The sequence below is a fragment of the Mus musculus genome, chromosome 16, assembly GCF_000001635.26.
Source record: "Mus musculus strain C57BL/6J chromosome 16, GRCm38.p6 C57BL/6J".
NCBI classification, from domain to species: Eukaryota; Metazoa; Chordata; class Mammalia; order Rodentia; family Muridae; genus Mus; species Mus musculus.
The window spans coordinates 63725853-63750992 of NC_000082.6; the positions used below are offsets into that span (position 1 = coordinate 63725853).

Here is a 25140-nt window from a genome sequence, read left to right on the forward strand (position 1 = left end):
ATTTTTGTATCTATTGAGGCCTGTTTTGTGACCAATTATATGGTCAATTTTGGAGAAGGTCCCGTGAGGTGCTGAGAAGAAGGTATATCCTTTTGTTTTAGGATAAAATGTTCTGTAGATATCTGTCAGGTCCATTTGTTTCATAACTTCTGTTAGTTTCACTGTGTCCCTGTTTAGTTTCTGTTTCCACGATCTGTCCTTTGAAGAAAGTGGTGTGTTGAAGTCTCCCACTATTATTGTGTGAGGTGCAATGTATGCTTTGAGCTTTACTAAAGTGTCTCTAATGAATGTGGCTGCCCTTGCATTTGGTGCGTAGATATTCAGAATTGAGAGTTCCTCTTGGAGGATTTTACCTTTGATGAGTATGAAGTGTCCCTCCTTGTCTTTTTTGATAACTTTGGGTTGGAAGTCGATTTTATCCGATATTAAAATGGCTACTCCAGCTTGTTTCTTCAGTCCATTTGCTTGGAAAATTGTTTTCCAGCCTTTCACTCTGAGGTAGTGTCTGTCTTTTTCCCTGAGATGGGTTTCCTGTAAGCAGCAGAATGTTGGGTCCTGTTTGTGTAGCCAGTCTGTTAGTCTATGTCTTTTTATTGGGGAATTGAGTCCATTGATATTAAGAGATATTAAGGAAAAGTAATTGTTGCTCCCTTTTATTTTTGTTGTTAGAGTTGGCATTCTGTTCTTGTGGCTGTCTTCTTTTTGGTTTGTTGAATGATTACTTTCTTGGTTGTTCTAGGGCGTGATTTCCGTCCTTGTATTGCTTCTTTTCTGTTATTATCCTTTGAAGGGCTGGATTCGTGGAAAGATATTGTGTGAACTTGGTTTTGTCGTGGAATACTTTGGTTTCTCCATCTATGGTAATTGAGAGTTTGGCCGGGTATAGTAGCCTGGGCTGGCATTTGTGTTCTCTTAGTGTCTGTATAACATCTGTCCAGGCTCTTCTGGCTTTCATAGTCTCTGGTGAAAAGTCTGGTGTAATTCTGATAGGCCTTCCTTTATATGTTACTTGACCTTTCTCCCTTACTGCTTTTAATATTCTATCTTTATTTAGTGCATTTGTTGTTCTGATTATTATGTGTCGGGAGGAATTTCTTTTCTGGTCCAGTCTATTTGGAGTTCTGTATGCTTCTTGTATGATCATGGGCATCTCTTTTTTTATGTTTGGGAAGTTTTCTTCTATTATTTTGTTGAAGATATTAGCTGGCCCTTTAAGTTGAAAATCTTCATTCTCATCTATTCCTATTATCCGTAGGTTTGGTCTTCTCATTGTGTCCTGGATTACCTGGATGTTTTGAGTTAGGATCCTTTTGCATTTTGTATTTTCTTTGACTGTTGTGTCGATGTTCTCTATGGAATCTTCTGCACCTGAGATTCTCTCTTCCATTTCTTGTATTCTGTTGCTGATGCTCGCATCTATGGTTCCAGATCTCTTTCCTAGGGTTTCTATCTCCAGCGTTGCCTCGCTTTGGGTTTTCTTTATTGTGTCTACTTCCCCTTTTAGTTCTAGTATGGTTTTGTTCATTTCCATCACCTGTTTGGCTGTGTTTTCCTGCTTTTCTTTAAGAGCCTGTAACTCTTTAGCAGTGCTCTCCTGTAAATCTTTAAGTGACTTATGAAAGTCCTTCTTGATGTCCTCTATCATCATCATGAGAAATGTTTTTAAATCTGGGTCTAGATTTTCGGTTGTGTTGGGGTGCCCAGGACTAGGTGGGGTGGGAGTGCTGCGTTCTGATGATGGTGAGTGGTCTTGATTTCTGTTAGTAGGATTCTTACGTTTGCCTTTCACCATCTGGTAATCTCTGAAGCTAGCTGTTTTAGTTGTCACTGTTAAGAGCTTGTTCTTCAGGTGACTCTGTTAGCCTCTATGAGCAGACCTGGAGGGTAGCACTCTCCTTAGTTTCAGTGGGCAGAGTATTCTCTGCAGGCAAGCTCTCTTCTTGCAAGGCAGGTACCCAGATATCTGGTGTTCGAACCAGACTCCTGGCAGAAGTTGTGTTCCACTCACTAGAGGTCTTAGGATCACGTGTGGAATCCTGTGTGGGCCCTTGCGGGTGTCAGGCGACTCAGCTGGCAAGGTAGCCGGGGCTCGAGTGGAGTGGAAGGGGTTTGTGCCCCAGATCAGGCCCGGGTAGCCTGCTTCCCTATGTACCGCAGTCTCAAGTTCTGCGCGATTGGATTGGGGCAGGCACTGTGGTCCACTCACCAGAGGTCTTAGGGTCCCGTGGGGAGTCCCGTGTGGACCCTTGCGGGTGTTGGGCAAGACTCTGCTGGCAAGGTAGCCCGGGGCTCGAGTCACGAGTTGAGCGGAAGGGACTTGTGCCCCAGATCAGGCCCGGGTAGCCTGCTTCCCTATGTACCGCAGTCTCAAGTTCCGCGCGATTGGATTGGGGCAGGCACTGTGATCCACTCACCAGAGGTCTTAGGGTCCCGTGGGGAGTCCCGTGTGGACCCTTGCGGGTGTTGGGCAAGACTCTGCTCGCAATCAAAGATTTTTAATAACTTGTGAGGATCCCTGGACTCTTGGACTTTAATTTTAAATGTTTAGATTCTAAAACACTGGTGAATTGTGTAGTATTCCTCAACATTCCTGGAAAACTAATATTCTGTTTCAGCTGGACTGATTGAGGTAATCTGGGTGCAATGAGTGCAGACACTATTACAGATATTGAAGACAGTTAGTATTCTTCTCCATAATTATATGAGCCATATGTTGTAAATTGAAAAGTCAATTTTCAGGTTAGTTACCTTGATTGAATCTTTCCAATACAAAATTAAAACTGTATATTTTGCATGACATGTATTCTAAGTGTTATCCCTTAGCATATATTAAATAGAATAAACAAATCACATACTATCAATGGGGTAATCATGATATTATAATGAATTTGCATGTTTGACTGTATATGTTGGCTCCTGTATGTTTGCTAAAGACAATATATCTTTTTATAGGAGTATATAAAAATATAAAATTACTGACAAGTTTCAAAAAATAATAAAATACATTACTCTAAGAGTTATAAGTGAGCCATTGGCTGATAGTTGCCATTACTTTTTATTTGTATCATTGGGTTTACACAGATTATAATACTTTAACAGAGGAAATAACTGTTTTCAAATATCTATTTATGTACAAAGCACTTAGTTGAGTATATACCATATACATACCTAATGGCAGTTGCCAGGATGCAGTACAGAACCAGATAAAAGATTAATCAACAAAACAATCTCCACATTTAAAAATAAAACAAAAACCTTAAATTAAGAATACTCTATATACAAAGGGAACCCATAGAGAAGACCAGGAAAGAGTGTATTTTCAGCTCAGGACATAGAGTTTAACAATCTCTGAAGATTGTGTTTAATTGAAAGATGAAGTATCCAAAGGCAAGAACAAGGCAAGAGATTGGTATTTGAGTAAAACAAAATATTCTGTGGGTACAAAGAGGGTTGAGCCATGAATCACATTTTTAAATATTCCAAGGATAGAGGATATAATCGTGTTAGAATAAGTCTAAAAGTGTACTAAGTGAAATCATCTTTCAAAGTGCTTCCACCTTCAGAAAGAATTACCCCGTACTTGCTTTTGGACTGTGTCTGATGGCAAACACAGTAGCCAGCTTCCATTGCCATCACACTTTGCAGCAGTTAACTTTGCTGACAATTAAATGCCATGATAGCAGAAAGCACACCAGCACCCCAATATCCTTTGTTGGACTATAACTGTAGGGAAGGAAGCACAGAGAGAATGAAGGCCAGCAGGACATCTTAGCAACTGCAAGGCATTGGGCAATAGCAGGAAAGCCTCAAAGACAGGATGCTGGGCTGGGATAAGGCTTACACCGGAAACAGTGGGAAGCATCTGCCTTTCATGAACGACCCTGCAATGGCAACAGTGCACATGGAGATTTCCACTGTGTGTGATGGAAAAAGGCAAAAGAAGAAGAAATGTTACATCCTGTCAGTGGTCCAGACAGCTGTAAGCTGAAGAATAATGTCCACGTATTTATCTATTCCTTCCCGAGTTCTAACTCAAATTCACTAAAAATCTTATGTACAGCAAAGAAAAACATGATCAACAAATTAAAAAAAAATTACTTATGCACTGGAAAAAAAATCACATAGGCAAGTTGCATACATTGCCAAAGACCAATGCCCAAAATCTTTAATTATCAGTTACAATTTAAAAGAACTAAGCCCAATTTTAAGAAGGCAAAGCAGATCAACCAATGAAAACATGAAAATGTCCAGCAGATATACGAAACTTTCTATAAATGGAAATCACCCGGACCTTTTACTTCACAACTATGTGGAGTAAAATGATGGCTACTATCAAACAGACAAGAGATAGTAGTTTTAGTGAAGGTCCAGAAATACACCATTGGTAAGAGATTAGATGTAAGTACAGCCATCATTAAAGAAAACATGAAGAGTCTAAATAACAAAATACTGTTATTATATATACCTGAGTATAACAGAATATTATTCAGCCTTAATTATAGAAAATCCAAACAATTGTCATATTGTAGATAAATATTGAGACAATGAATTATAGAAAATTATCACATTAGAAAATATTACCTTATCTTACTTTTTTTTTTTTTTTTTTTTTTTTTTTTTTTTTCATTTTTTTTTTATTAGGTATTTAGCTCATTTACCTTTCCAATGCTATACCAAAAGTCCCCCTTACCCACCCACCCCCACTCCCCTACCCACCCACTCCCCCCCTTTGGCCCTGGCGTTCCCCTGTACCGGGGCACACAAAGTCTGCGTGTCCAATGGGCCTCTCTTTCCAGTGATGGCCGACTAGGCCATCTTTTGATACATATGCAGCTAGAGTCAAGAGCTCAGGGGTACTGGTTAGTTCATAATGTTGTTCCACCTATAGGGTTGAAGATCCCTTTAGCTCCTTGGGTACTTTCTCTAGCTCCTCCATTGGGAGCCCTGTGATCCATCCATTAGCTGACTGTGAGCATCCACTTCTGTGTTTGCTAGGCCCCGGCATAGTCTCACAAGAGACAGCTACATCTGGGTCCTTTCAGTAAAATCTTGCTAGTGTATGCAATGGTGTCAGCATTTGGAAGCTGATTATGGGGTGGATCCCTGGATATGGCAGTCTTTTATGTGGACCAAAGATAAAGAAAAAATCCTGAGAAGAGAATTTCCCAGTGAAACATGCCCATACACATCCCTTGGCTTTCATATTATGTAACCACAGTCATTAACAAGACAAAAGAACTTGTTATCAGCATAATGCAGTACACCAGATTGCAAGAGTAAAAACATTCAAATTTCAAGACACCTCTCATATGTTTGCTTTTTATTATTACTTGTCATATAAAGCTTGAAATTTAAGTCTGATAACGAATAAATAAAAATAATTATGATCAGTCCAGGATTCCCCCATTGTTCTCCAAGAAGTCTCACCAGCATCTCTAACCTATGATGAGCCCAACACAGAGGCTACACAGCCCCTATTTTTGAGGTAGAGCTCCTCAGGAGAGCTTTTAACAAATGAATGGCATGACTTCTGTTTTACTAATATATTATTGTATGTAATATACTAATATATCTCTACTCATTACATGAATTTCAGAGTGTATCACATAAATAATATTTAATAATATTGAAATAAGTATGTATGTAAACATTTTCAATCATTGCACGTTTAAGTGAGAATTTTTTTCAGCAATAGCTCACCTATATTCCATTCACAGGTTCTGAGGTCAACCTAAATTATTGCAAAATTAATTTCAAATTTATGAAAAGTTGAAATAACAAACAGCTTATATAAAACAATTCTTAACAATAAAATAACAACAGGAAGTGGGAGTGGGTGGGTTGGCAAGCAGGGCGGGGAGTGGGTATACTGGACTTTTAGGAAACTAGGAAAAGGGATAGCATTTGACATGTAAATGAAGATAATATCTAATAAAAATTAACATTTTAAAAAAGAAATATGAAAAAATACTGGGCATATATCCAGAAGATGTTCCAACCGGTAAGAAGGACACATGCTCCATTGTGTTCATAGCAGCCTTATTTATAATAGCCAGAAGCAGGAAAGAACACAGATGCCCATCAACAGAGGAATGGATACAGAAAATGTGGTACATATATACAATGGAGTACTACTCAGCTATTAAAAAGAATGAATTTATGAAATTCCTAGGCAAATGGATGGACCTGGAGGGCATCATCCTGACTGAGGTAACCCAATCACAAAAGAACTCACATGATATGTAGTCACTGATAAGTGGATATTAGCTCAGATACTTAGAATACCCAAGATATAAGATACAATTTGTGAAACTCATGAAACTCAAGAAGAACGAAGACTAAAGTGTGGACACTTTGCCCCTTAGAATTGGGAACAAAAAACCCATGGAAGGAGTTACAGAGACAAAGTTTGAAGCTGAGACAAAAGGACAGACCATTTAGAGACTGCCATATCCGGGGATCCATCCCATAATCAGTCTCCAAACGAAAACCAATAAAACATCATCATCCCTGACCTCAAGTTTTACTACAGAGCAACAGTGATAAAAAACTGCATGGTATTTTACAGAGACAGACATGTTGATCAATGGCACTGGCCAGTTTTACTTTCACAGCTCCTTAACTGTTCCCTCTTCCTAAGGTGACAAGAAAACCCAACCAGTGCAGTGCACTTGCTAGTATTACATCACCAGACACTCAGTAGAGGATTGTCACATGATTGGCATTAAAGGTACACACATACATTATTGTTAATCAGATCTTTGTTTTTACAAAATTCTTCCCTTTGTTGCTAATTCCTAATAAACACAATAAAACTTAAACTCCATGTGAATATTTTATATTAACCTAGTTGTTTACTTCGTTGCATGGTTCTCATTTAGTATATCTTATCTAATTATTTGTGTGGTTTTTACCATATGAAATATTGAGAAGATTGGTAAGACAATAAATATGCTTTTAATTAATATTTAATTCAGGTGTGAGTTCTCTCTCATGTTATCTTCATTGGCATGTGTTTAGATTCGTTATGGATTTGAAATATATTTTCATGTTGATGTTAATCTTACTATTCCTACTTTGTTTCTCATTTTTATTAATTATTATTATTAATACATAACTTTCTTATGTTAATTGAATTTTGGCCAACATGAACTCTTTCAACCTATGTATCTTATCCGTTAGTCATTGAATGCTTTCAGATTTTAGAATACTGGAGCATTTAATGATCATTTTAGACATTCCCTGCTCAGGTAATGGCTAAATCAATCAGAGAAATCAATCATTTCTCTGAGAGATCTTAGTTGTTTCAGGTAGGGAGCTGTAGGAACACTTGTTCACTGTTTAGGAAGGGATCTCGAAAAGTGGAGCCAGTTGGCAGAAGGAATTGGATTGGGACAAATATTACTTATAATTTCATATAGAAGATGCGCAAGCTCACAGCTTATAACAATAGAAGTCCATATGGTGTGAATAGTGAGTAAGTCTTTATACCACAAAGATAGGCTCTTCATAGATTACGTGTGGAGTCTATGATATCAAGAAAGGAAAGGATGCCTCAAGTTTTAGAGATAAGCAACTAGGATGATAGAATTTACAGGGGAATGGGTAAGGGTGGTCAAGCTGTGTTGCAGGTTTTTGTTGGTTTGAGTATCAACGGCCTTTGTATGCTGCTTTCTCCTTCTCAAGGCCCTTTATATGAGACCACAGTTGTGGCAAGAATGTCAAAATATCAAAAGGTTCTTTTACATGTATTTGTTAGTTTCTATTGTACAGCAAAACATGTAAACATACATATACAACCAGACTCTTAAGGGAAAGAATTGTCAAAATTAATTTCTAAATTACCTATGATATATAACATTTTCAAATTGTTTTTTGCAAAAATTTGCTAACTGGAGACACTCTTTCCAAACAGACAATGCTATATTCAAAACTTCCATCTCTCCAACATATATATGAATATTGTACATCATTAGTCAGCCTGAAGAACTGAATCAAATAAATTTTTGTGCAAAAAAAAAGTCTTAGGGATATAAAGCATGAAATGAGATAGGGAAATTGCCTCCCTTCCTTAACATCCTCCACCCCAGGCTACATTTTTCACCCTAAAGAAGAACCTGGTTCACTGATAACATGACTGATATTTAAGACATGCATCCCTTACAAGGTGCTGTTTATCAGTGCTGAAGTGAAACTTTCTACAAATGTTTGGCATCAAAAACTCCAGTGTTTAGGCCACACATAATTAAGGCACAGGAATAAACAGGCTGGAGAGTTTGGGAATTGTCCCTTGGCATATTAAATGCTACCAGTATATAGATCTGAGAAATGATTTGCTTTGTTTTCATAGAGTTGAGGCAATAAAAAAAAATGAAACTTTCAATTCAAAGATAAGTATCCAATGATTCACAGGAAATATAAAAAAAATCATTTTATGACATGTCACCTTGCTAAGAGAGAAAGTGAAAACAGTGAGGTTGAAGTGATAGTATTGGCAAAGTTAAGTATTTAATCATAAAATTAACTAGCGAAGATGTCCTGTGTTGGCAAGCATGTAGAAAGTGAAATGAGGCACACAAGATTACAGGCTAGGATGGATATCTTTGAAATTCCAAAGTTCACTTCCAAAGCAGTTTAATAAGAGTGAATAAGGCCTTGGATATTTTTCTCAAGTATCATGGCCTAAATACTAACTGGTCAGAAATTTTTAAAAGGAAAAAAGCATATATAAATTCAAAAAGAAAAATAAAAGTGAAAATTTAGTCATTTTCTACAATACTTTTATTCGAGAAAGGGGCAATGTTTGTTATTATGTGTGAGAGCTCAAAATTTAAAACATCAAGCATTTTTTGTTTCTATGTTTTTGCCCAGAAAATGTATACTATATTTGAAATACAGAAAAGAAGCAAATAGTTGAGCTTCAATTATCATTAAAATGTGATAGTATAACATCACAATGCCTATTCTTCTGGTATCATGAGTATCCTCTCCTGTTTTCTATTTTAGATAAACTAACCACTAATTATAGCTGCAAAATGTATTTCATTCTTAAGTTTTCAATTCTTCTTTAACTACAAATTTCTCTATTCATTGTTTAAATATAATTTCTAAGTAAATATAAAGATGCCTTTTAAGAAAATTTGCGCGTGTTACCAAATAACTAAATTGTGCCTGGACCTTTAAAACAATCTTTTAAAGACTTATTCTTAAATTTTCACCGTTTCTTTCTACATCTTAGGCAAGTATTTCTTTCTACTATACATATACGAATACGTACAAGTTATAGAAAATACATATTCACAGAAGCCAAAAGAATGGCGGATGCTCTAAGCCAAGAAATGTTTTCAGAACTTTAAAACTTTTGTCTTTTAAAGAATTGCCACATTGAGGTGGAGAGAAAGGCATGGTTTGGTTGCGCATTGTGTGCATATTTTAATATTTTAATATGATCATTCCAATTTGCTCAAAGAAAATCTCAAGGGCTCACCACATCCAAATGTCCTATCTGTATTGTATCCATCTTGTCTGTCCACTCAAGGGACTGAGCTTACCCTTGAAGTAAGGTATCAATAGATGTGGGGAAAAGAAAAGAGGGATAAGATACTATGGTGTCTAATTTACAGTTATTAACAGGGGAAACTCTCCTCTCCCGTTTGTTTTCTAATGCAAGCCTATTACATTATTATCCTGCTGGGATCAGAAGTATCATTTACAGGGCTCTTTTATCCAGTGCTTCCCCTCTCCACTTGTCCATGCGTAAATCTTGTTCTATTGCTTGGAATAACTGACTGACATCTGGCAATGAGGAATGGCTAAGTTGGAGTCAGAAGAAACTAGACTTAGTTTTTGTCTAAGAGAGCTAAATTAAATCAAATTTATTTTTCTAACTGATTTTGTACAGCATTATATTAAATGAAAGCTCTTTCACATATGCACATAAATGTGTAAATAAATTGTTGTACACATAATACCTAAAAAGTAGTTTTTTTAAGTTTTTTAAAACTTTCATTTAAAGGTTTTAAAACTTTTGCTTAAAGATTTTTGTACTATATGGTTTGATCACAATTTTTCCTCCTACAGTTCTTCCCAAGTCCTATCCACCTCCCTACTCACATACCTCTTGTGCCTTATTTTCTCTTTCTCCTCTTTTCTTTCTTCCTCCTCTCTTTCTCTTCTCCTCTTTCTTCTCTCTCTCTCTCTCTCTCTCTCTCTCTCTCTCTCTCTCTCTCTCACACACACACACATACATTATACACTTTTAAATATGTTGGTCACAGAATTGTGTTACAGTTAGACAGGCGATAAAGTTCTAGTGTTCAATTGTATAGGAGAATGACAGGTCAGAACATCACACTACCTCATAAATGTGTTGTATTTAAGACCATTTAAATATATATATATATATAACAAGTAAATGCTGGCGCATACTACCATGAAGAGATATAGGCTGTACATAATTTGATAAAGCTGATTTTAGAAGTGTTTAATGCTCACTCATTATCCCTTCAATGTCCCTACATCATACCAAAGTCTTATGAGAAATAATTTATGCCTATATAAATCATGTACTCTTTCTCTCTCAATTGATTATATACATATATCATTTCAAAGAGAAAAAAGATAAGATGGCAAAATTGAATAATATTAGTAAAAATATGATTGAACAAACAATTCAGTGTTTTCTAGTTGTGAAGTCAACTAACCACACTACTCAGAGATTCTAGGGACTTAACCACCAACCAGAGTATTGATGGAGGGATCCATGGCTCCAGATAAAGACCTAGCAGAGGAGATGGCCTTATCTGGCATAAATGGGTGGAGAGGCTCTTGATCCTATGGAGGCTCGATGCCCCAGTGTAGTGAAATGCCAGGGCAGCAAGGTGGGCAGGTGGGTGGAGGAGCACTCTCTTAGAAGCAAAGGGGAGGAGTGAGGGGGGGAATGGGATGGGAATTCATGGAGAGGAAACCAGGAAAGGAGATAACATTTGAAATGTAAACAAATAAAATGATTAATAAAAAAAAATAAAAGTAAAAACAAAGTAGACTTTTAAAAAAAGGTATCCAAAATAAGACCCTCTCTATGTGTGTGCATGTGTATGTATGTGTGTGTGTGTGTGCCTAAAAGAGTAACTTGTATGTGCCATATGTTATTTTTTAAACAAATGTATTTTGCATCTGCACTCCACTTGAGTATTTTTCTAAAGTAAATAGTCAAAAATATAAAATATTCTGTCCTTTTTTGGAATTTACTCTAGGATAATAGATGTTTAAATATGGTTCTAACCAGTTCTGGAATTCAGCATTTCTCAAAGAATTCAATGAAACATTAATTATCATTGTTCTTGGCAAGTATATGTGGAAATTTGGAAATGGTTTGCAGTATGAGAAATATATGGAAACACATTTACTCCTCAAATATTTCCTATTTCTTTTGAAAAGTAATGTTCCTATAACTATGACATGTTTTTCTTCCAGAATTTATTATTCCTGAAAAGGAGATCTATATAACCTGTGACTGCAGTATAATTCATGATTTTTTATTCTTAGGCTATATACACCATAATTAATTTTACTCATATATGTTCCATTAAATGTCAACCCATACTAAATATTTCAGCTCATGGGGAGGAGTTCTATACTCGGAGATATTAGAAATAATAAAATGTCTCATTATTCTGTTACATAGACTATATACCTACAATGTCATTTAATTTGTACTTTTCATTCATATCCCTTTTTTAAGTAAGACGAATTAGCATACATTACATTGCTTAATAATAAAAACAGCATTTGGGTTTTATTCTAACGTTTCCTTGATTACATTATATACTTTATCTTACAGGCATGTGATAGCTGAATGAGAATAGCCTCAGTAATCAGACTGAGAGTGTTCAAATCAAAGTTGTATGTCTTACTGATTTTGCTGCTTTAGAGATATTAACATCTCTGAGTTATGCTTTTTATCCTTATTAATGGGATTTGTACCTCCTACCTTTATTGCTGAAATATTATGTGCAGCATATCTAATACATAATATACCTCCATACATTCTCACAGCCTAACTCATAAATCATTTCAATGTTTATGTGTGGTATATTAATTTGTTTGCTGTTTATTGAAACATTTATCACAGACTATGAGCTGTTACATACATCACCTTCTTTAAAAAGTAACCATATGGTATTGGAAAACTAAATTTTTTAACTTTTGAAAAGAAATTCTTATTAATTCTAATCAAGAGTACTTGACAATTTTGTCTTTCCTACATTTTTACTCTGGAAGTTTCTAAATCAAATGAAAAACAGTTTGACAGGAAGATACTCAGGAATTTGCTTCTTGACATCATTAAGCTTTTTCAAGGTTAGAAGATGATGGTTTACCCTTGTGTAGATGCTTAGGTTCAAGGCTGAACCCTCAGAATCATGGCACCGCACAATCAATTCTCCATTTCATGTTCTTAGCATCTCTGAGAAAGATCCCTGTGAATTCTGCCCCCCCCACACACACACACACAAGCAGCTCTGGAGCAAATGACATCACCAAGTGACTATTGACAAGAAGTTTTGCTGGGCTATGAGAGTGCGAACTCAGTGGGCTCTTCACATAGCAGTGGCATGAAGGGATTGGAATTGTATGCCAGAAACTTAACACAAAACCATCCCAAAGGTGGTATGGGGGAACTGATGAACAGTGGTGATGTAAAGGCTAACATAACTGAAATACCTAGCTTAACAAATACAGAAATGCCTGTGATTTAGCTTATACTCAGTAGTACTCTTTGTCTGCAGAATCTATATCTGTGGGTTTTTGTTTCCTGGGATGGAAAATAATCAATAAAGATATTACATCTTCAATGTTCAAATACAGAAGTTTTTTTTTATCCATTCCCTTGGCCATATAGCAGAACAATTATATACATACTAACTAGAGGCACTGTTTTATATATCACCTATAGATGGTTCAAACTATATGGGAGGATGCACAGAAGTTTTATGTGATTACTGGACCACTATATTTAAGGAACTTGAAAACCAATAGATTTTGATGCATAGAAGACTCCTAAATCCAACCCGATGCAACACATAATAAGGTGTTTTAGGATAGGAGAGAATCACTTTGGGAATAAAAGCAGAAGGTGTCTGAGAGCAGATCTTAAAATTCTATATAACGATTAATGTTTGTGCATGTCTCTGTATGTGTGTGAGTGGGTGTGTCTATCTGTAATGGAAAACATGAAAGAACTAAATACGAAACTGTTTCAGCTAGAACAACTTGTTTTAAGAAAAAAATATAAATCTATCATTGTAGGGTTCTTTTTATTAGATATTTTCTTTTATTACATTTCAAATGTTATCCCCTTTTCTGGTTTCACTTCTGAAAACCCCCTATCCCATCCCCTCTCCCCCTGCTCACCAACCCACCCACTCTCACTTCCTTGTCCTGTGGATGCCAACAAGTGTTTGTTAGCAGGAGCCTGATATAGCTGTCTCCTCAAGATTCTGCCAGTGCCTGACAAATACAGAAGTGGGTGATATCATTGTAGTTTATGTAGGATATCTGACTTTTGTAGTTTTCCTGAATAAACAGAGACAGTGAAATACAAGTGACAGAAACATTTTAAGAAGTAATACTTTGGTATTACATGTGAGACGTCTTGCTAAAAGCATGGCAATTTATTCTGGAGCTTTTGACCATACACGGGAGTGGTGATAACATTATGATGGCAGGAAGCAACTGGCCAGTGTGAGGATGTAGTGACTATAAAGCTCTAGTAATTCTGGTTAATAAAACAATGAGTTTCTGCTAATTTGGAATGGTGGCCTGGAAAAGCTGATGAAGAAGGAGCTTGCTGACTTTGGTTTTAGTGAATTTCTGCCAGTGTTTACAGTTTTAAAGCCAAGATGCCCACTCTTTTCCCAATAATGTTCTTAAGAAAGTGGACTTTCCGTTTAAATAACTGAAAACTGCCTTGGTGCAGGGGTTCAGCATACAAAGACTCTGGCCTTCCTTACTGTCATGCTGAAAATTAATTTAACTCATGGTTCATGGATGCTAAATGCACATCTAACAGAAATGTAGCCTTAGATATAATGAGTGCTGCCTAAATCTTCCCGTTTCTGAGATAGCAGTGACAATATTTTGTGGATGAACTTAGTTGGTTAATTAGCTAATTAATTGATTTAACAGATTAAACCCCTTGCACCACAGATGTCAGGACAAGAGTCTTATCAGTGAACTATGTTACCAGGCTTCATCATATTTCCAAAGGCTTTTGAACCATAGATAACCTATCAGAGGTAAGATATATCAGCATAATGTAAAATGAAGCCTGCATCACAAGATTATCCATTTTTTTGGTCATTTTAGAGGCACTTAAACTAATAAAAATAATCTTGAGCATAACACAAACAGAATATCATAGTTTAATACTCAAAGCAGAAAATGACTGTTTTAATCAATTTTCATCATTCTGGACAAATACTTGAGATAAGAACTTAAGGAAGGGAAGATATATTTTACATGTGGATTCAGAGGTTTCATTCCATCATTATATGGAGGATGTGATATAAAAAACTAGACCCCATCATAGTGGCTAGGAAACAGAGAAAAGATTATCTATGATTCTACTCTGTATTCTTTTCTTTGCTTCCAAAGCCCCAGTCTGTGCAATGGAACCATGCATACTCAATGCAGGTCATTAAGTCCAAGTTAATCCTCTCTGAAAATATGCTCCCAGACACTGAAAGGTATGTGTTACTAATATCCTAGTGATCCATCAACATAGTAAAGTTGGCAATCAAGATTTCCAATTCTAAGTGTAAGCCTTAAAAAGTTCCAACAGTGTTATAAAAGTCCAAGAAAAAACTCTCTTCTGAGACATAAGATACATATTTATCTGTGAGCTCCTGTCAAAATTTAAAAAAGCAATTTATATAATTCTAATATGTGATGGAACAGATTAACTGTTCCCATTTTATACTAGGGAGGGTAACATTGAAATAAGGAATAGAGGGGCAGGAGTGATGACTCAGTGCTTAAGAGCGTTGACTGCTCTTCCAGAAGTCCTGAGTTCAATTTCCAGCAACCATATGGTGGCTCACAACCATCTGTAATAAATTCTGATGCCATGTATCAAAAGATGGCCTAGTCGGCCATCACTGGAAAGAGAGGCCCATTGGACACGCAAACTTTATATGCCCCAGTACAGGGGAACGCCAGGGCCAAAAAGGGGGAGTGGGCGGGTAGGGGATTGGGGGTGGGTGGGTATGGGGGACTTTTGGTATAGCATTGGAAATGTAAATGAGCTAAATACCTAATAAAAAATGGAAAAAAAATCTGATGCCCTATTCTGGTGTGTCTGAAGACAAGTGACAGTGTACTTACATAAATAAATACCTTTAAATTAGAAAAAGAAAAGTGAAATAAGGCATAGAATGAGCACAGGGGAAACAAATATTTTAGCACCATGTTTAGAACTCAAGGCACAAGATGGATTTATCTGTTACTTTTAAGGGTTTCTGCAGCCTCGCCCCTATAACTTTAAACACATATATGGTGTCTCTGTATAGGGCTGACTTTATTCACTGCTTTTCTGAACAGACGGAAGAAATTCCGTATCTGTGACATCTTCAACACCCTGGGGATTTGACTGCAGCATGACTTTATGCACCATCTTCTTAGAGGCCCTGGCCATAGACTGATATTCCTGCTCAGCACACTGCTTGATCTTCCAGCTTTTCTTGGAAAATAGTTGGGAGATTTTCTGACTCTATAACTATTGGAATTTCTAGTCTGGCAGCAGCCTCTTTACAAAGAATTCACATGGCAAAAACTTGTGAGATGTCCCTATGAGAACAGGGTGCTATAGAGATGAGCGTGTTCCAGATTATTTTACACTTCCATACCCTTGCAATGGAAGGGTGTCTAGCCAGTTCTAGAACAGCCTTCAAAGTGTTTTTCTATTGCCTAATGCAAAAACGTTTGGTTTCATGTTACTGTTAATTATTATCTTCAAAAGCTAGGCCTTCTGTTATCCGTCTTCACACTGCCTTTTCTAACTAAACATAAGATCCTTTTGGTATGCTTTTTGTTCTCAATTCTAACTGCAAACCTGGGAGAGAGTAGCTACCTAAAAGTATGCCACAACTGAAATGCTGAGGTGTCTTTAAATTGTCACAGGTTACTATCCCAGATGAACAGGTCTATTAACTTCCAAACTTATCCTTTATCCACCCTGCATAGGTTGTGTTAATGATGTTAATGCCAAAATCCCTCTGTTTACTTGTTTGGTGCCTGCTCTTGAACTAAGCATGCTGCTCTTTTTCTCATGCACACTTGTAATAATTCTGATGAACTGAATAAGTATTGTCATAGAGTTCGAACTCAGTGTGTTTTAACTGATTTGATACCTAATTATTTCTATTGAGAGGCTTTCTCAGTGTTTACCCATCCAATGGAATATATACTGACCCATTTATTGTTTATGTACTATGTATTTGTATGTACATGATACATATACATACACACATGCGCGTGCGTGTGTGCGCACACACACACACACACACACACACACACACACACACACACACACAAACTCTCTCTTATATCAAGTACCAGCAGGAATCAATATTATCTACTGGGATTAGAATTCAGATTGGCATTGTAGAGGAAGAAAATAACATCTGAAGAACGTTAAAATATCGATTCTGATTGCTTCAAATGTACTAGAAAGCACAGGGAACATCAGATTTAAGTGAAAGATATTCTGAATGAATTTCTACATAAGCTTCGCTTTTTCATGCCAGCATTCATATTCACTTTCCTAACTGCCATACAAAATTCTGTCAAGAGCAGTGATTGAGAGCCTGTCTAGTGTATCAAATACAGCTCAGAGCGGTACCCGTCACCCCGCAGATTCATACAGAAGATAATTGAACTGCCATTGCCCATGGACTTGATGGCAATCTCTTTGTGTTCCTTGTGTGCTCTTTGACACGTCTTTTTTCAGAGTTAAGGAACTAAACCAACGGGGGACCTGATGTGCATTATATGGTCTGAACAGATATGTCCTATGTCATGTTAAAGTGAGGTTACAGGCATCAAATGTCATGCTGACTTTCTAAAAGACAGTCATACAAACATTTTTCATTTGAAAGTAATTTTTTTCACTTATTTTTCTAGAAATTCAAGTACACCAAATAAACAATTTCTAATATAATTCAATGATGTATAGGGAGCTGTGTGAGAGAATTTTTATTTTACAGTTCCTTAATACTACACGTATGTCCATTAAAAATAAATATAAACGTCTATTTTTATTACAGCAGCAGAGGTTGAGATGTTTTTCAGTTGCGTGACAATATTTAGATGTGCAGGGTTTAAATCCAGACCCAGCCGGCAACATCAAGAAAACCTCACGTCTTATGAGAAAGGCATGCTGTTGTCTCCATGGGTTTCCCTTTGAGCAGTCAGCAATTCTGTGAATACTCTGAGCTTATCACATGATGCAGTGCGAGAAAAAGGAAGATACCAATATTCAGTGAAAGATTTGCCAATGCACAACTCTGGGTATAATTGATTCTCCTGAGACTCTCTATGGCACTGTTGCCAAATGTTCTTCCCTATTTCAAAATTTTAAGCAACCTTATTACACAGCTACTCTTACTTATTATGCACGGAATTAGAAAGGCTGTCCTTATACAATTTGAGCAACTTCCCTAAAGGCCTTTTTAAGGTGAAGCAAAATCTATTTAACTAACTTGCGCTAGCACTCTGATAACAATAGCTCGCCGCAGGGTGGCCAGGCCTGTGATGTTCAAAGTCTCTCCTTCTGGGCCAGATGATTTGAAGACATCAAGTTTAATTCGCACTTCAGAGAAGGTGTGAAGGACTAATCTTGCCTCTTGCAGTAGGATTCCTCACAATTATGTGAGTGATGTTTTTATAGTTGTTCCATTTAATCAGAGAAGTCGATATAAAGTCTACTTTCTCTTTCATAAAGTCAAGGTAAAAATAACCCCTATGAGAGTGGAGACGATTTTTGTCCAGGTTTATATTAGCAGCCAATTACAGGTTACACACAGCCACCTCAGAATTACAAAGAACTGTGTTTACCCATTCTGCCTTGGATTTTCTTCCCCAATATTATTCAGATAATTATATCTATTATTCAAAATCTTATCATCACTAAAGCATTAAGCTGCGTTGTCTCAGAAGAAGACACAAGAGAGGTGTGTCCTGGAGTGTATAGACTTGACCAAAAGTCCAAGTGCATTCTCCATGGCACATTCCATGAGACATATAATACATACACCATGTATGCATTACCTGTGCTCTTTAAGAAATGATCCAGGCACGAATAATAACTGTTGTATCTGCAGACATTCTGGTTTGATTACTCATCGTATTTAATGTGTTTTTTTCAAGAATGCTAACCATTTAAGAGTGCCCACCCTCTCTGCCGTCTCTGTTTATAGTTCAGACTGGTCCAATCAATCGACATGGAGTAAGAGGAGCAGAAGTGTTTACCAAGAGTGTTGTCTATAACTGAGCTGTGCCTACAGTAATCTACTGAGCTACAAAAACTGCCATGATCTACCAGAAGAAGGCTTAACAAAAAAGCAAATTTTTCAAGAAGTTTAAGTTATGACTACTAACGATATTACCAAGTGTTCAGTATTCAGATGAAGAAACATGCCTATCATATGCCATTACTCATCATAATGTGCTGACACCATGGTAATAAATGAATACTTAAATACATGAAATAAAGACAATTTAAAATACTGTCAGTACTTTTGCTCTTCTGTAGGTACTTGTGGAAATAGTATAACATGACCATTTGTAAAGAAACACCTTTGTTAAAAGAAAAAAAGAAATAATACCATAGTTGTTTGAAGAATTATTGGCTTATATAAAAAATGTTTTTACAATCTTTTCTTTTAAATACACAGGATTTATAAAAATATATGATCCATGTAAGAGTATTAACTCATAATTTATTATTTAATTGAAGATATGAAGATATGTTCCAGTCTACATGGATAAAATATATATATATCAATAAAATATAAAATACAATAAAGCTTATATTTTTTTCAGATTTCTTAAAATGGACATACATGAAACTACAGCTATACTCACATATATTTCTATTATATATCAGAATATATGTTAAGATCCAACTTTCTCACAATATGGATTTCTTCCTGATTTAAAACTCATGAGTCCAAAATGAGACATAAACTTACTATTGAAAATGAGCAATATTATGAGATAACAATATTTTCATGTTTTCAAACACAAAATCACAGCATTCCTAAGATGCAAGCTCCCCCCACCCAATTGTTGAATTACATAATTAGAAAACTTAAAGGTAGAGCCTCTCTATTTTTATTTGCCTTGACTGGGAAATATTTTATACTTACTAAACGAAATGGGTATAAATCTGTAAATAGCAATAGATTAAAGAAAATGGGAAAGAAAAACAAGTGGTTCCCTACACTCTGTCCCTTAGTCTATTCAAATAAAATGATTTGAAAATGATATTCAAATTAATTGTGCACAAAATTAGGAGTTGTAAAAGAAACATCAAAATACTTCTCAGTGCACAATTTGACACTGAAATCTCAAGCGTAAGTGGTACCCATACCTTCCTAGAAGCATGGCTATTGCTATTGCTATGGTGCTGCTATCGCATTTAACAGGAATCCTGTATAGATTTTGCCCTGTAGCGGGAATGTCAGTCTCAGTAGAATTACAATCCTTGGCTTGCAATTGCTTTGACGATCATCAGCTCAGGTTGCAGCACTTGTAGCAATTAGACAAAGGCAGTCCTTTTAAGGCTTTGAGTTAGATTACCAGCTCTGCCAACTGCGCATTTTCTTTCACATCCTCATTGATTGGAAAGCACCTTCAGAAAATGAACCCATGTTGAAAATCAGCCTTCCATGTCACTAAAGGACAGCTTCATCTTGTTTTCTGCAGTGGAGAAGTGTTATTTTATTTACTGACCCATCAATAAGTGACCAAGGCTTCAGGCTCATAAATCTGCTTACTGATCTCCTTAGTTTATCCCCTGGGAAAAAATAAATTGAAATATCCAGATTGTAGAAAATATTTAGCTAGTTTGTTGGAATAAATTTGCTCTTGCACATGTCTTTGGAATCCAATCCAATAATGAAATACACTATTATATTTTTCTTATTATATTCTAATATTCGGGTGGCATACCCATTTAAAATGAATTAAAAAACAATGTGCATAGTATTTTGTCTGGAATACATAAGGGAAACCTTAAAAGAGAAAACCTATTAAACTCCCAAGATTCCCTAGTTTCTCAGAGACTTGTAATGGTGAATAAAAGAATATGGCTTGGATATGTGTATAGATATGCTATGTGGTCATAGTAAAATAATGTCTATCATAAGCAAGAAAACAAGTGAAAGCTGTCATTAATCATTGTGCATCAATTAACAATATCAGGATTTTAATAAAATTCTAAGTGAGAGTGATCTTATGTTTATTATTGTTGAAATTACATAACAATAGCAGGTATTTCAGGATTGTTAAATATGTGAAAAATGTTCCCCACACAATAAATTTTCTTGAATGCACAAATTAGGGGAAAAGTCCCATTGATTTTCAATTAGCTGACATTTAGCTACAGGATGTCAGCAGTGACTGTCTGATTTGGTGATTAGCATATGGTATGAAGATTCCCACTAGAGACATTGAGTCAATTGGTTTCTAGTGCAAAAGCTAATCACCTTTTCCTTCTCATCCCGAGGGAAAGTAAGAAGAAAGCCAAGAGAGTGATGCCATCTGAGGAATGTTTTCATTTAATTTCTGTTTAGTTTTGATGTTTATATTAGTTTAGACTTCTTTCAAGTAACAGCCTGACTATATGATGTGTAGAAAGCTACAAGATTTATAAAATGTACTTCAAAAACTAAGCATTTATTCTAAAGGGAAAATTACATTTATTTTGTAGATAAAAATAACTTTAAAAGTATTTCTAGTATACATGCTTAATTTTTAAGAAGCTTTACATATTTAGGCATTTCTAAGTTTTCATGTTTTATTTGTCAGAACTTACTTTATAACTCTGAGTAATTTTATCAAATCAACATTTCACTCTTTCTAATAGACAAGTGGTGTATTAGGGTGCCACTACGTATACTCAATTGTCAATATTTATTACCTTAGCACTATTTATTATTTGATTGGATGCTTGTACAGACAATGATTTTTGGAATACTCACTGAAATAAATATGATAGTTTTTACTTATATTTTGTATTATTCTAAAATGCAGAAGAAAATAGTACACAACGATTTTGCATAAGGGTGTGGACTGGGGAGAGGCTAAAGGATGTGTGGGAGTGAGAAAGTTCAAAATACATCACATGAAAATTTTAATATATTAACAAAATATTCAATAAGCAAAACTTGATGAATCTGTATAATTAGAGAATATATAGTTAGGTGTGTGTATTTTAATAAATATAAATATATCCTGTACCAGTACATTATAAATTAGATAGCTTATATATTTAGTCACCATGAACATTATTTTCTTTTTTTAATGATTTTTTTGGTGGTAGGGGTTCATCCTTGTGCAGGGTCCATGCTAAACCTCTCTTAATCGTTAACATTATTTTATGTGTCATAAATATAATTACTTATGCAGCAGTAGTGCTACTTTCTAAAAGAATTTGGGCATATTCTATTTCAGTTATACATAAATAGCTGAATACCACTTATTATGCACCTATATTTCTAAATAACAATTGTTACATTTTGCTTATCCATAAATATTATTTGCTTTAATCACATATTTAACAAATGAAATAGTGAGTAGAGCATTATAGTATTTGAAAGCTTTTCAAGATTTGCTTGGGAAGTCCTTTTTTCTACAAAATGAATAAAACATTACAAACTGACTAAATTGCACTGTAAGACCACATCACTCTCTATGTACAGAGAGTGTCTCATACAATCATACAAATACATTATTTCAACCAGCTGACCCTCTTTTCATCTCCAACAAGAGGCTGGGGAAAGTAGCCCCTGCTTTGACTGCTTGGGCTGTAGAAGACAAACCCTTGACCTTGACCCTTTCTTCTGAATGTGCTTAGTTGTCAGTTTTGCCTACCACACACAGCTGTTGGATATTCCGGAGGATCAGATGGCCAGAATAGGTCTGAAACAGGCTTATTAGCATCTCAATACAGCCCCTCAGTTCCCTTTATTACTAGGTCACTCAAATTAATTAATTTTTAATTTTGCACTACCTCCAGTATTATAAATCAAGTCAGCCAGAAGACAGGAACGCACCTGAAATCTGAGCCTGTCTATGCCTTAAGTCACAAAGGCTCCACCTTTGCAATCTGTCACATTAAAGATCAGAAAAAGGCAAATTGTTCTGTACAAAGATTATGGAAAATTACATGTTTGATGAATGATGCTTCTTTCAAAAGGCCAATGAAATGAGGAATGGTGATAAATGTCTTGGATGTGTTTAGGTCTATGAACAAAAGCAATATATTCAGAAAGGATAAAGTTACTTTTAAAATAATGCTCCTTTGAATTTCTGCCTTACCTCACATGAGACTAATGTGTTATTTTGGTGTTGAATGCAGACTGTACACATAACAACGTCAAGACAGGCAGTGACTTCATCATATTCCTACATTGTAAAAATCATATATATTACTGATAGTTTTACTATTGATATCCTAAGTTTGCTTACTTGGCTGCACTTTCTTTGAAGCAGCACTGTTTATAAAACACCATTACGTATGTATGTTTGATTGGAATGTCGAGACATCTGAATTTAGACCACTGCAGTTCTGAAATATGGAACACAATAAAAATCATTTGAAGAATATTCTTTGTTGTCCTGACCTAGGAGAGTATCAGGAATGAAACTCATAAGAGAATAAGGTTACTGAGCACGGCAAAACTTTGTGAGTGTGCACAATGATTTTAATGTGCACAGTTATAGGCATGGCAGACAGAATTCCTAGTATATTTTGCCCTGTATTGGCTGGAAAGTTCAAAGACTAAAACTATTTAATTCTTGAATACTGTATAGCTTTTTGAATCATATTCTTGAGGAGAAAAAATGCAGTCACATTTAATATTTATGTATATATAATCATATATATTGTGTGCTAGGTATGAATTTTTTTAAATGTAAAATAAGTCAAGCTTTTAAGACAGAATACAATAACTTTCTGTTTCTAGGGAAAATAAAGAATAGATTGATGACTTCCACAAAATCTCTCAAGAAAATTTTCCTTTCCTTTAAAACACAATCAGCCTCTCCAGTGTAACTTATTATATAAGTCTTCATAAATTGGTTCTTTAATTATTTGCAGTGACTTCAGAAGTGTGTGCATTTAACAAAGTAAAATGAAAGGAAAACCTTTGTTGCTGTTATTTGTTTACAACAGCATACGATGTGGTGAAGAAAGGAAGATCAATGCCGTATTTTCCACCTTGTCATGAACTCAAAAAGCTAGACTCCAGAGAATCAAATAACCCTATTGAAAATGGGGTGCAAAGCTCAACCAAGAATTCTCAACTGAGGAATACTGAATGTCTGAGAAGCACCTAAAGAAAATTTCAATATCCTTAGTCATTAGGGAAATGCAAATTAAAACTACCCTTGAGATTCCACCTCACACCAGTCAGAATGGCTAAGATCAAAAACTCAGATGACAGAAGGTCCTGACAAGGATGTGGAGGAAGAGGAACTCGTGGGGTTGCAAGCTGGTACAACCACTCTGGAAAGCAGCCTGGTGGTTCCTCAGAAAATTGGAAATAGTTGTACCTGAAGACTCAGCTATACCACTCCTTGGCATATACTCAAAAGGTGCTCCAACATGTAATAAATACACTTGCTCCACTATGTTCATAGCAGCCTTATTTATAACACCTAGAAGCTGGAAATAACCCAGATGTCCCTCAACAGAATAATGAATGCAGAAAATGTAGTACATTTACACAATGGAGTACTACTCAGCTATTAAAAATATAACTTTATGAAATTCACAGGCAAATGGATGGAAGAAGAAAATATCATTCTGAGTGAGGTAACCCAAACAGTAATGAACAGACATGATATGTACTCACTGATAAGTGGATATTAACCCCCCCCCCAAACTCAGAATGCCCATGATACAACTCCCAGACCATATGAAGCTTAAGAAGAAGGAAGACCAAAGTGTGGATGCTGCAATCCTATTTAGAAGGTGGAACAAAAAACTCATGGGAGGAAACAGGAGTGAGGGACTTGGGAGGGGAAGAGGAGGGGGAGGAAAAAAGAGGGGCAGGATCAGGTATGGGTAGAGATGGGGGAGATATACAGAGAGTCAGGAAATTGAACAAAGGCATGTAGCAGTCAGGGGTGGGGAACTGGAGGTAGCTATTAGAAAAGCCCAGATGCCAGTGAAGCAAGGAGGATGACATTAGCTGAAATATCCAACAAAGGGGAGAGAGAACCTGTAGAGACCATCTCCAGTAGATAAACACAGACCACAGTTGAGGGATGGAGCCACCCTCCCATCTTAGAAAATTTAACCCAAAACTGTTCCTATCTAAAGGAAATGTGGGGACAAAAAAGGAGCAAAGACTGAAGGAAAGAGCATCCAGAGATCGCCCCATCTGCAGACACTCAACACCAACACCATTTCTGATGCCAAGAAGTGAATGCAGGCAGGAGCCTAGTACAGCTGTCCTCTGAGAGGCTATGCCAGCACCTGACCAATACAGATGTGGATGCTCACAGCCAACCATCAGACTGAGCCCAGGGACCCCCAATGGAAGAATTAGGAGAAGGATTGAAGGAACTGAAGGGGATTGCAATCCCATAGGAAGAACAGCAATATCAACTAACCTGACCACCAATAGGCCCCAGGGACAAATACACCCATGTGTAGCAAGGACCCATGACTCCAGCTACACATGTAGCAGAGGATAACCTTATTAATGGGAGAGGAGGCCCTAGCTCCTGTGGAGACTTGATACCCCAGCATAAGGAGATGCTAGAATGTTGAGAAAGGAATGGGTGGGTAGGTATGTGAGCACCCTCATAGAGGCAAAGGGGAGGGGGGAAAGGAAGTGGGGTTTTGAG

The 25140-nt window shown here is 36.3% G+C and overlaps 1 protein-coding gene and 1 non-coding gene across 3 annotated transcripts in view; both read right to left on the reverse strand.

The window, feature by feature from the left end:
* The window catches only part of Epha3 (Eph receptor A3), a 320644-nt gene that overhangs the window by 182321 nt on the left and 113183 nt on the right, over positions 1 to 25140 (reverse strand). The gene's annotated exons all lie outside the window — the stretch shown is intronic.
* On the reverse strand, positions 21577 to 21682 carry Gm22769. The gene has a single exon (XR_003951981.1). It is a non-coding gene; the product is annotated as a U6 spliceosomal RNA (small nuclear RNA).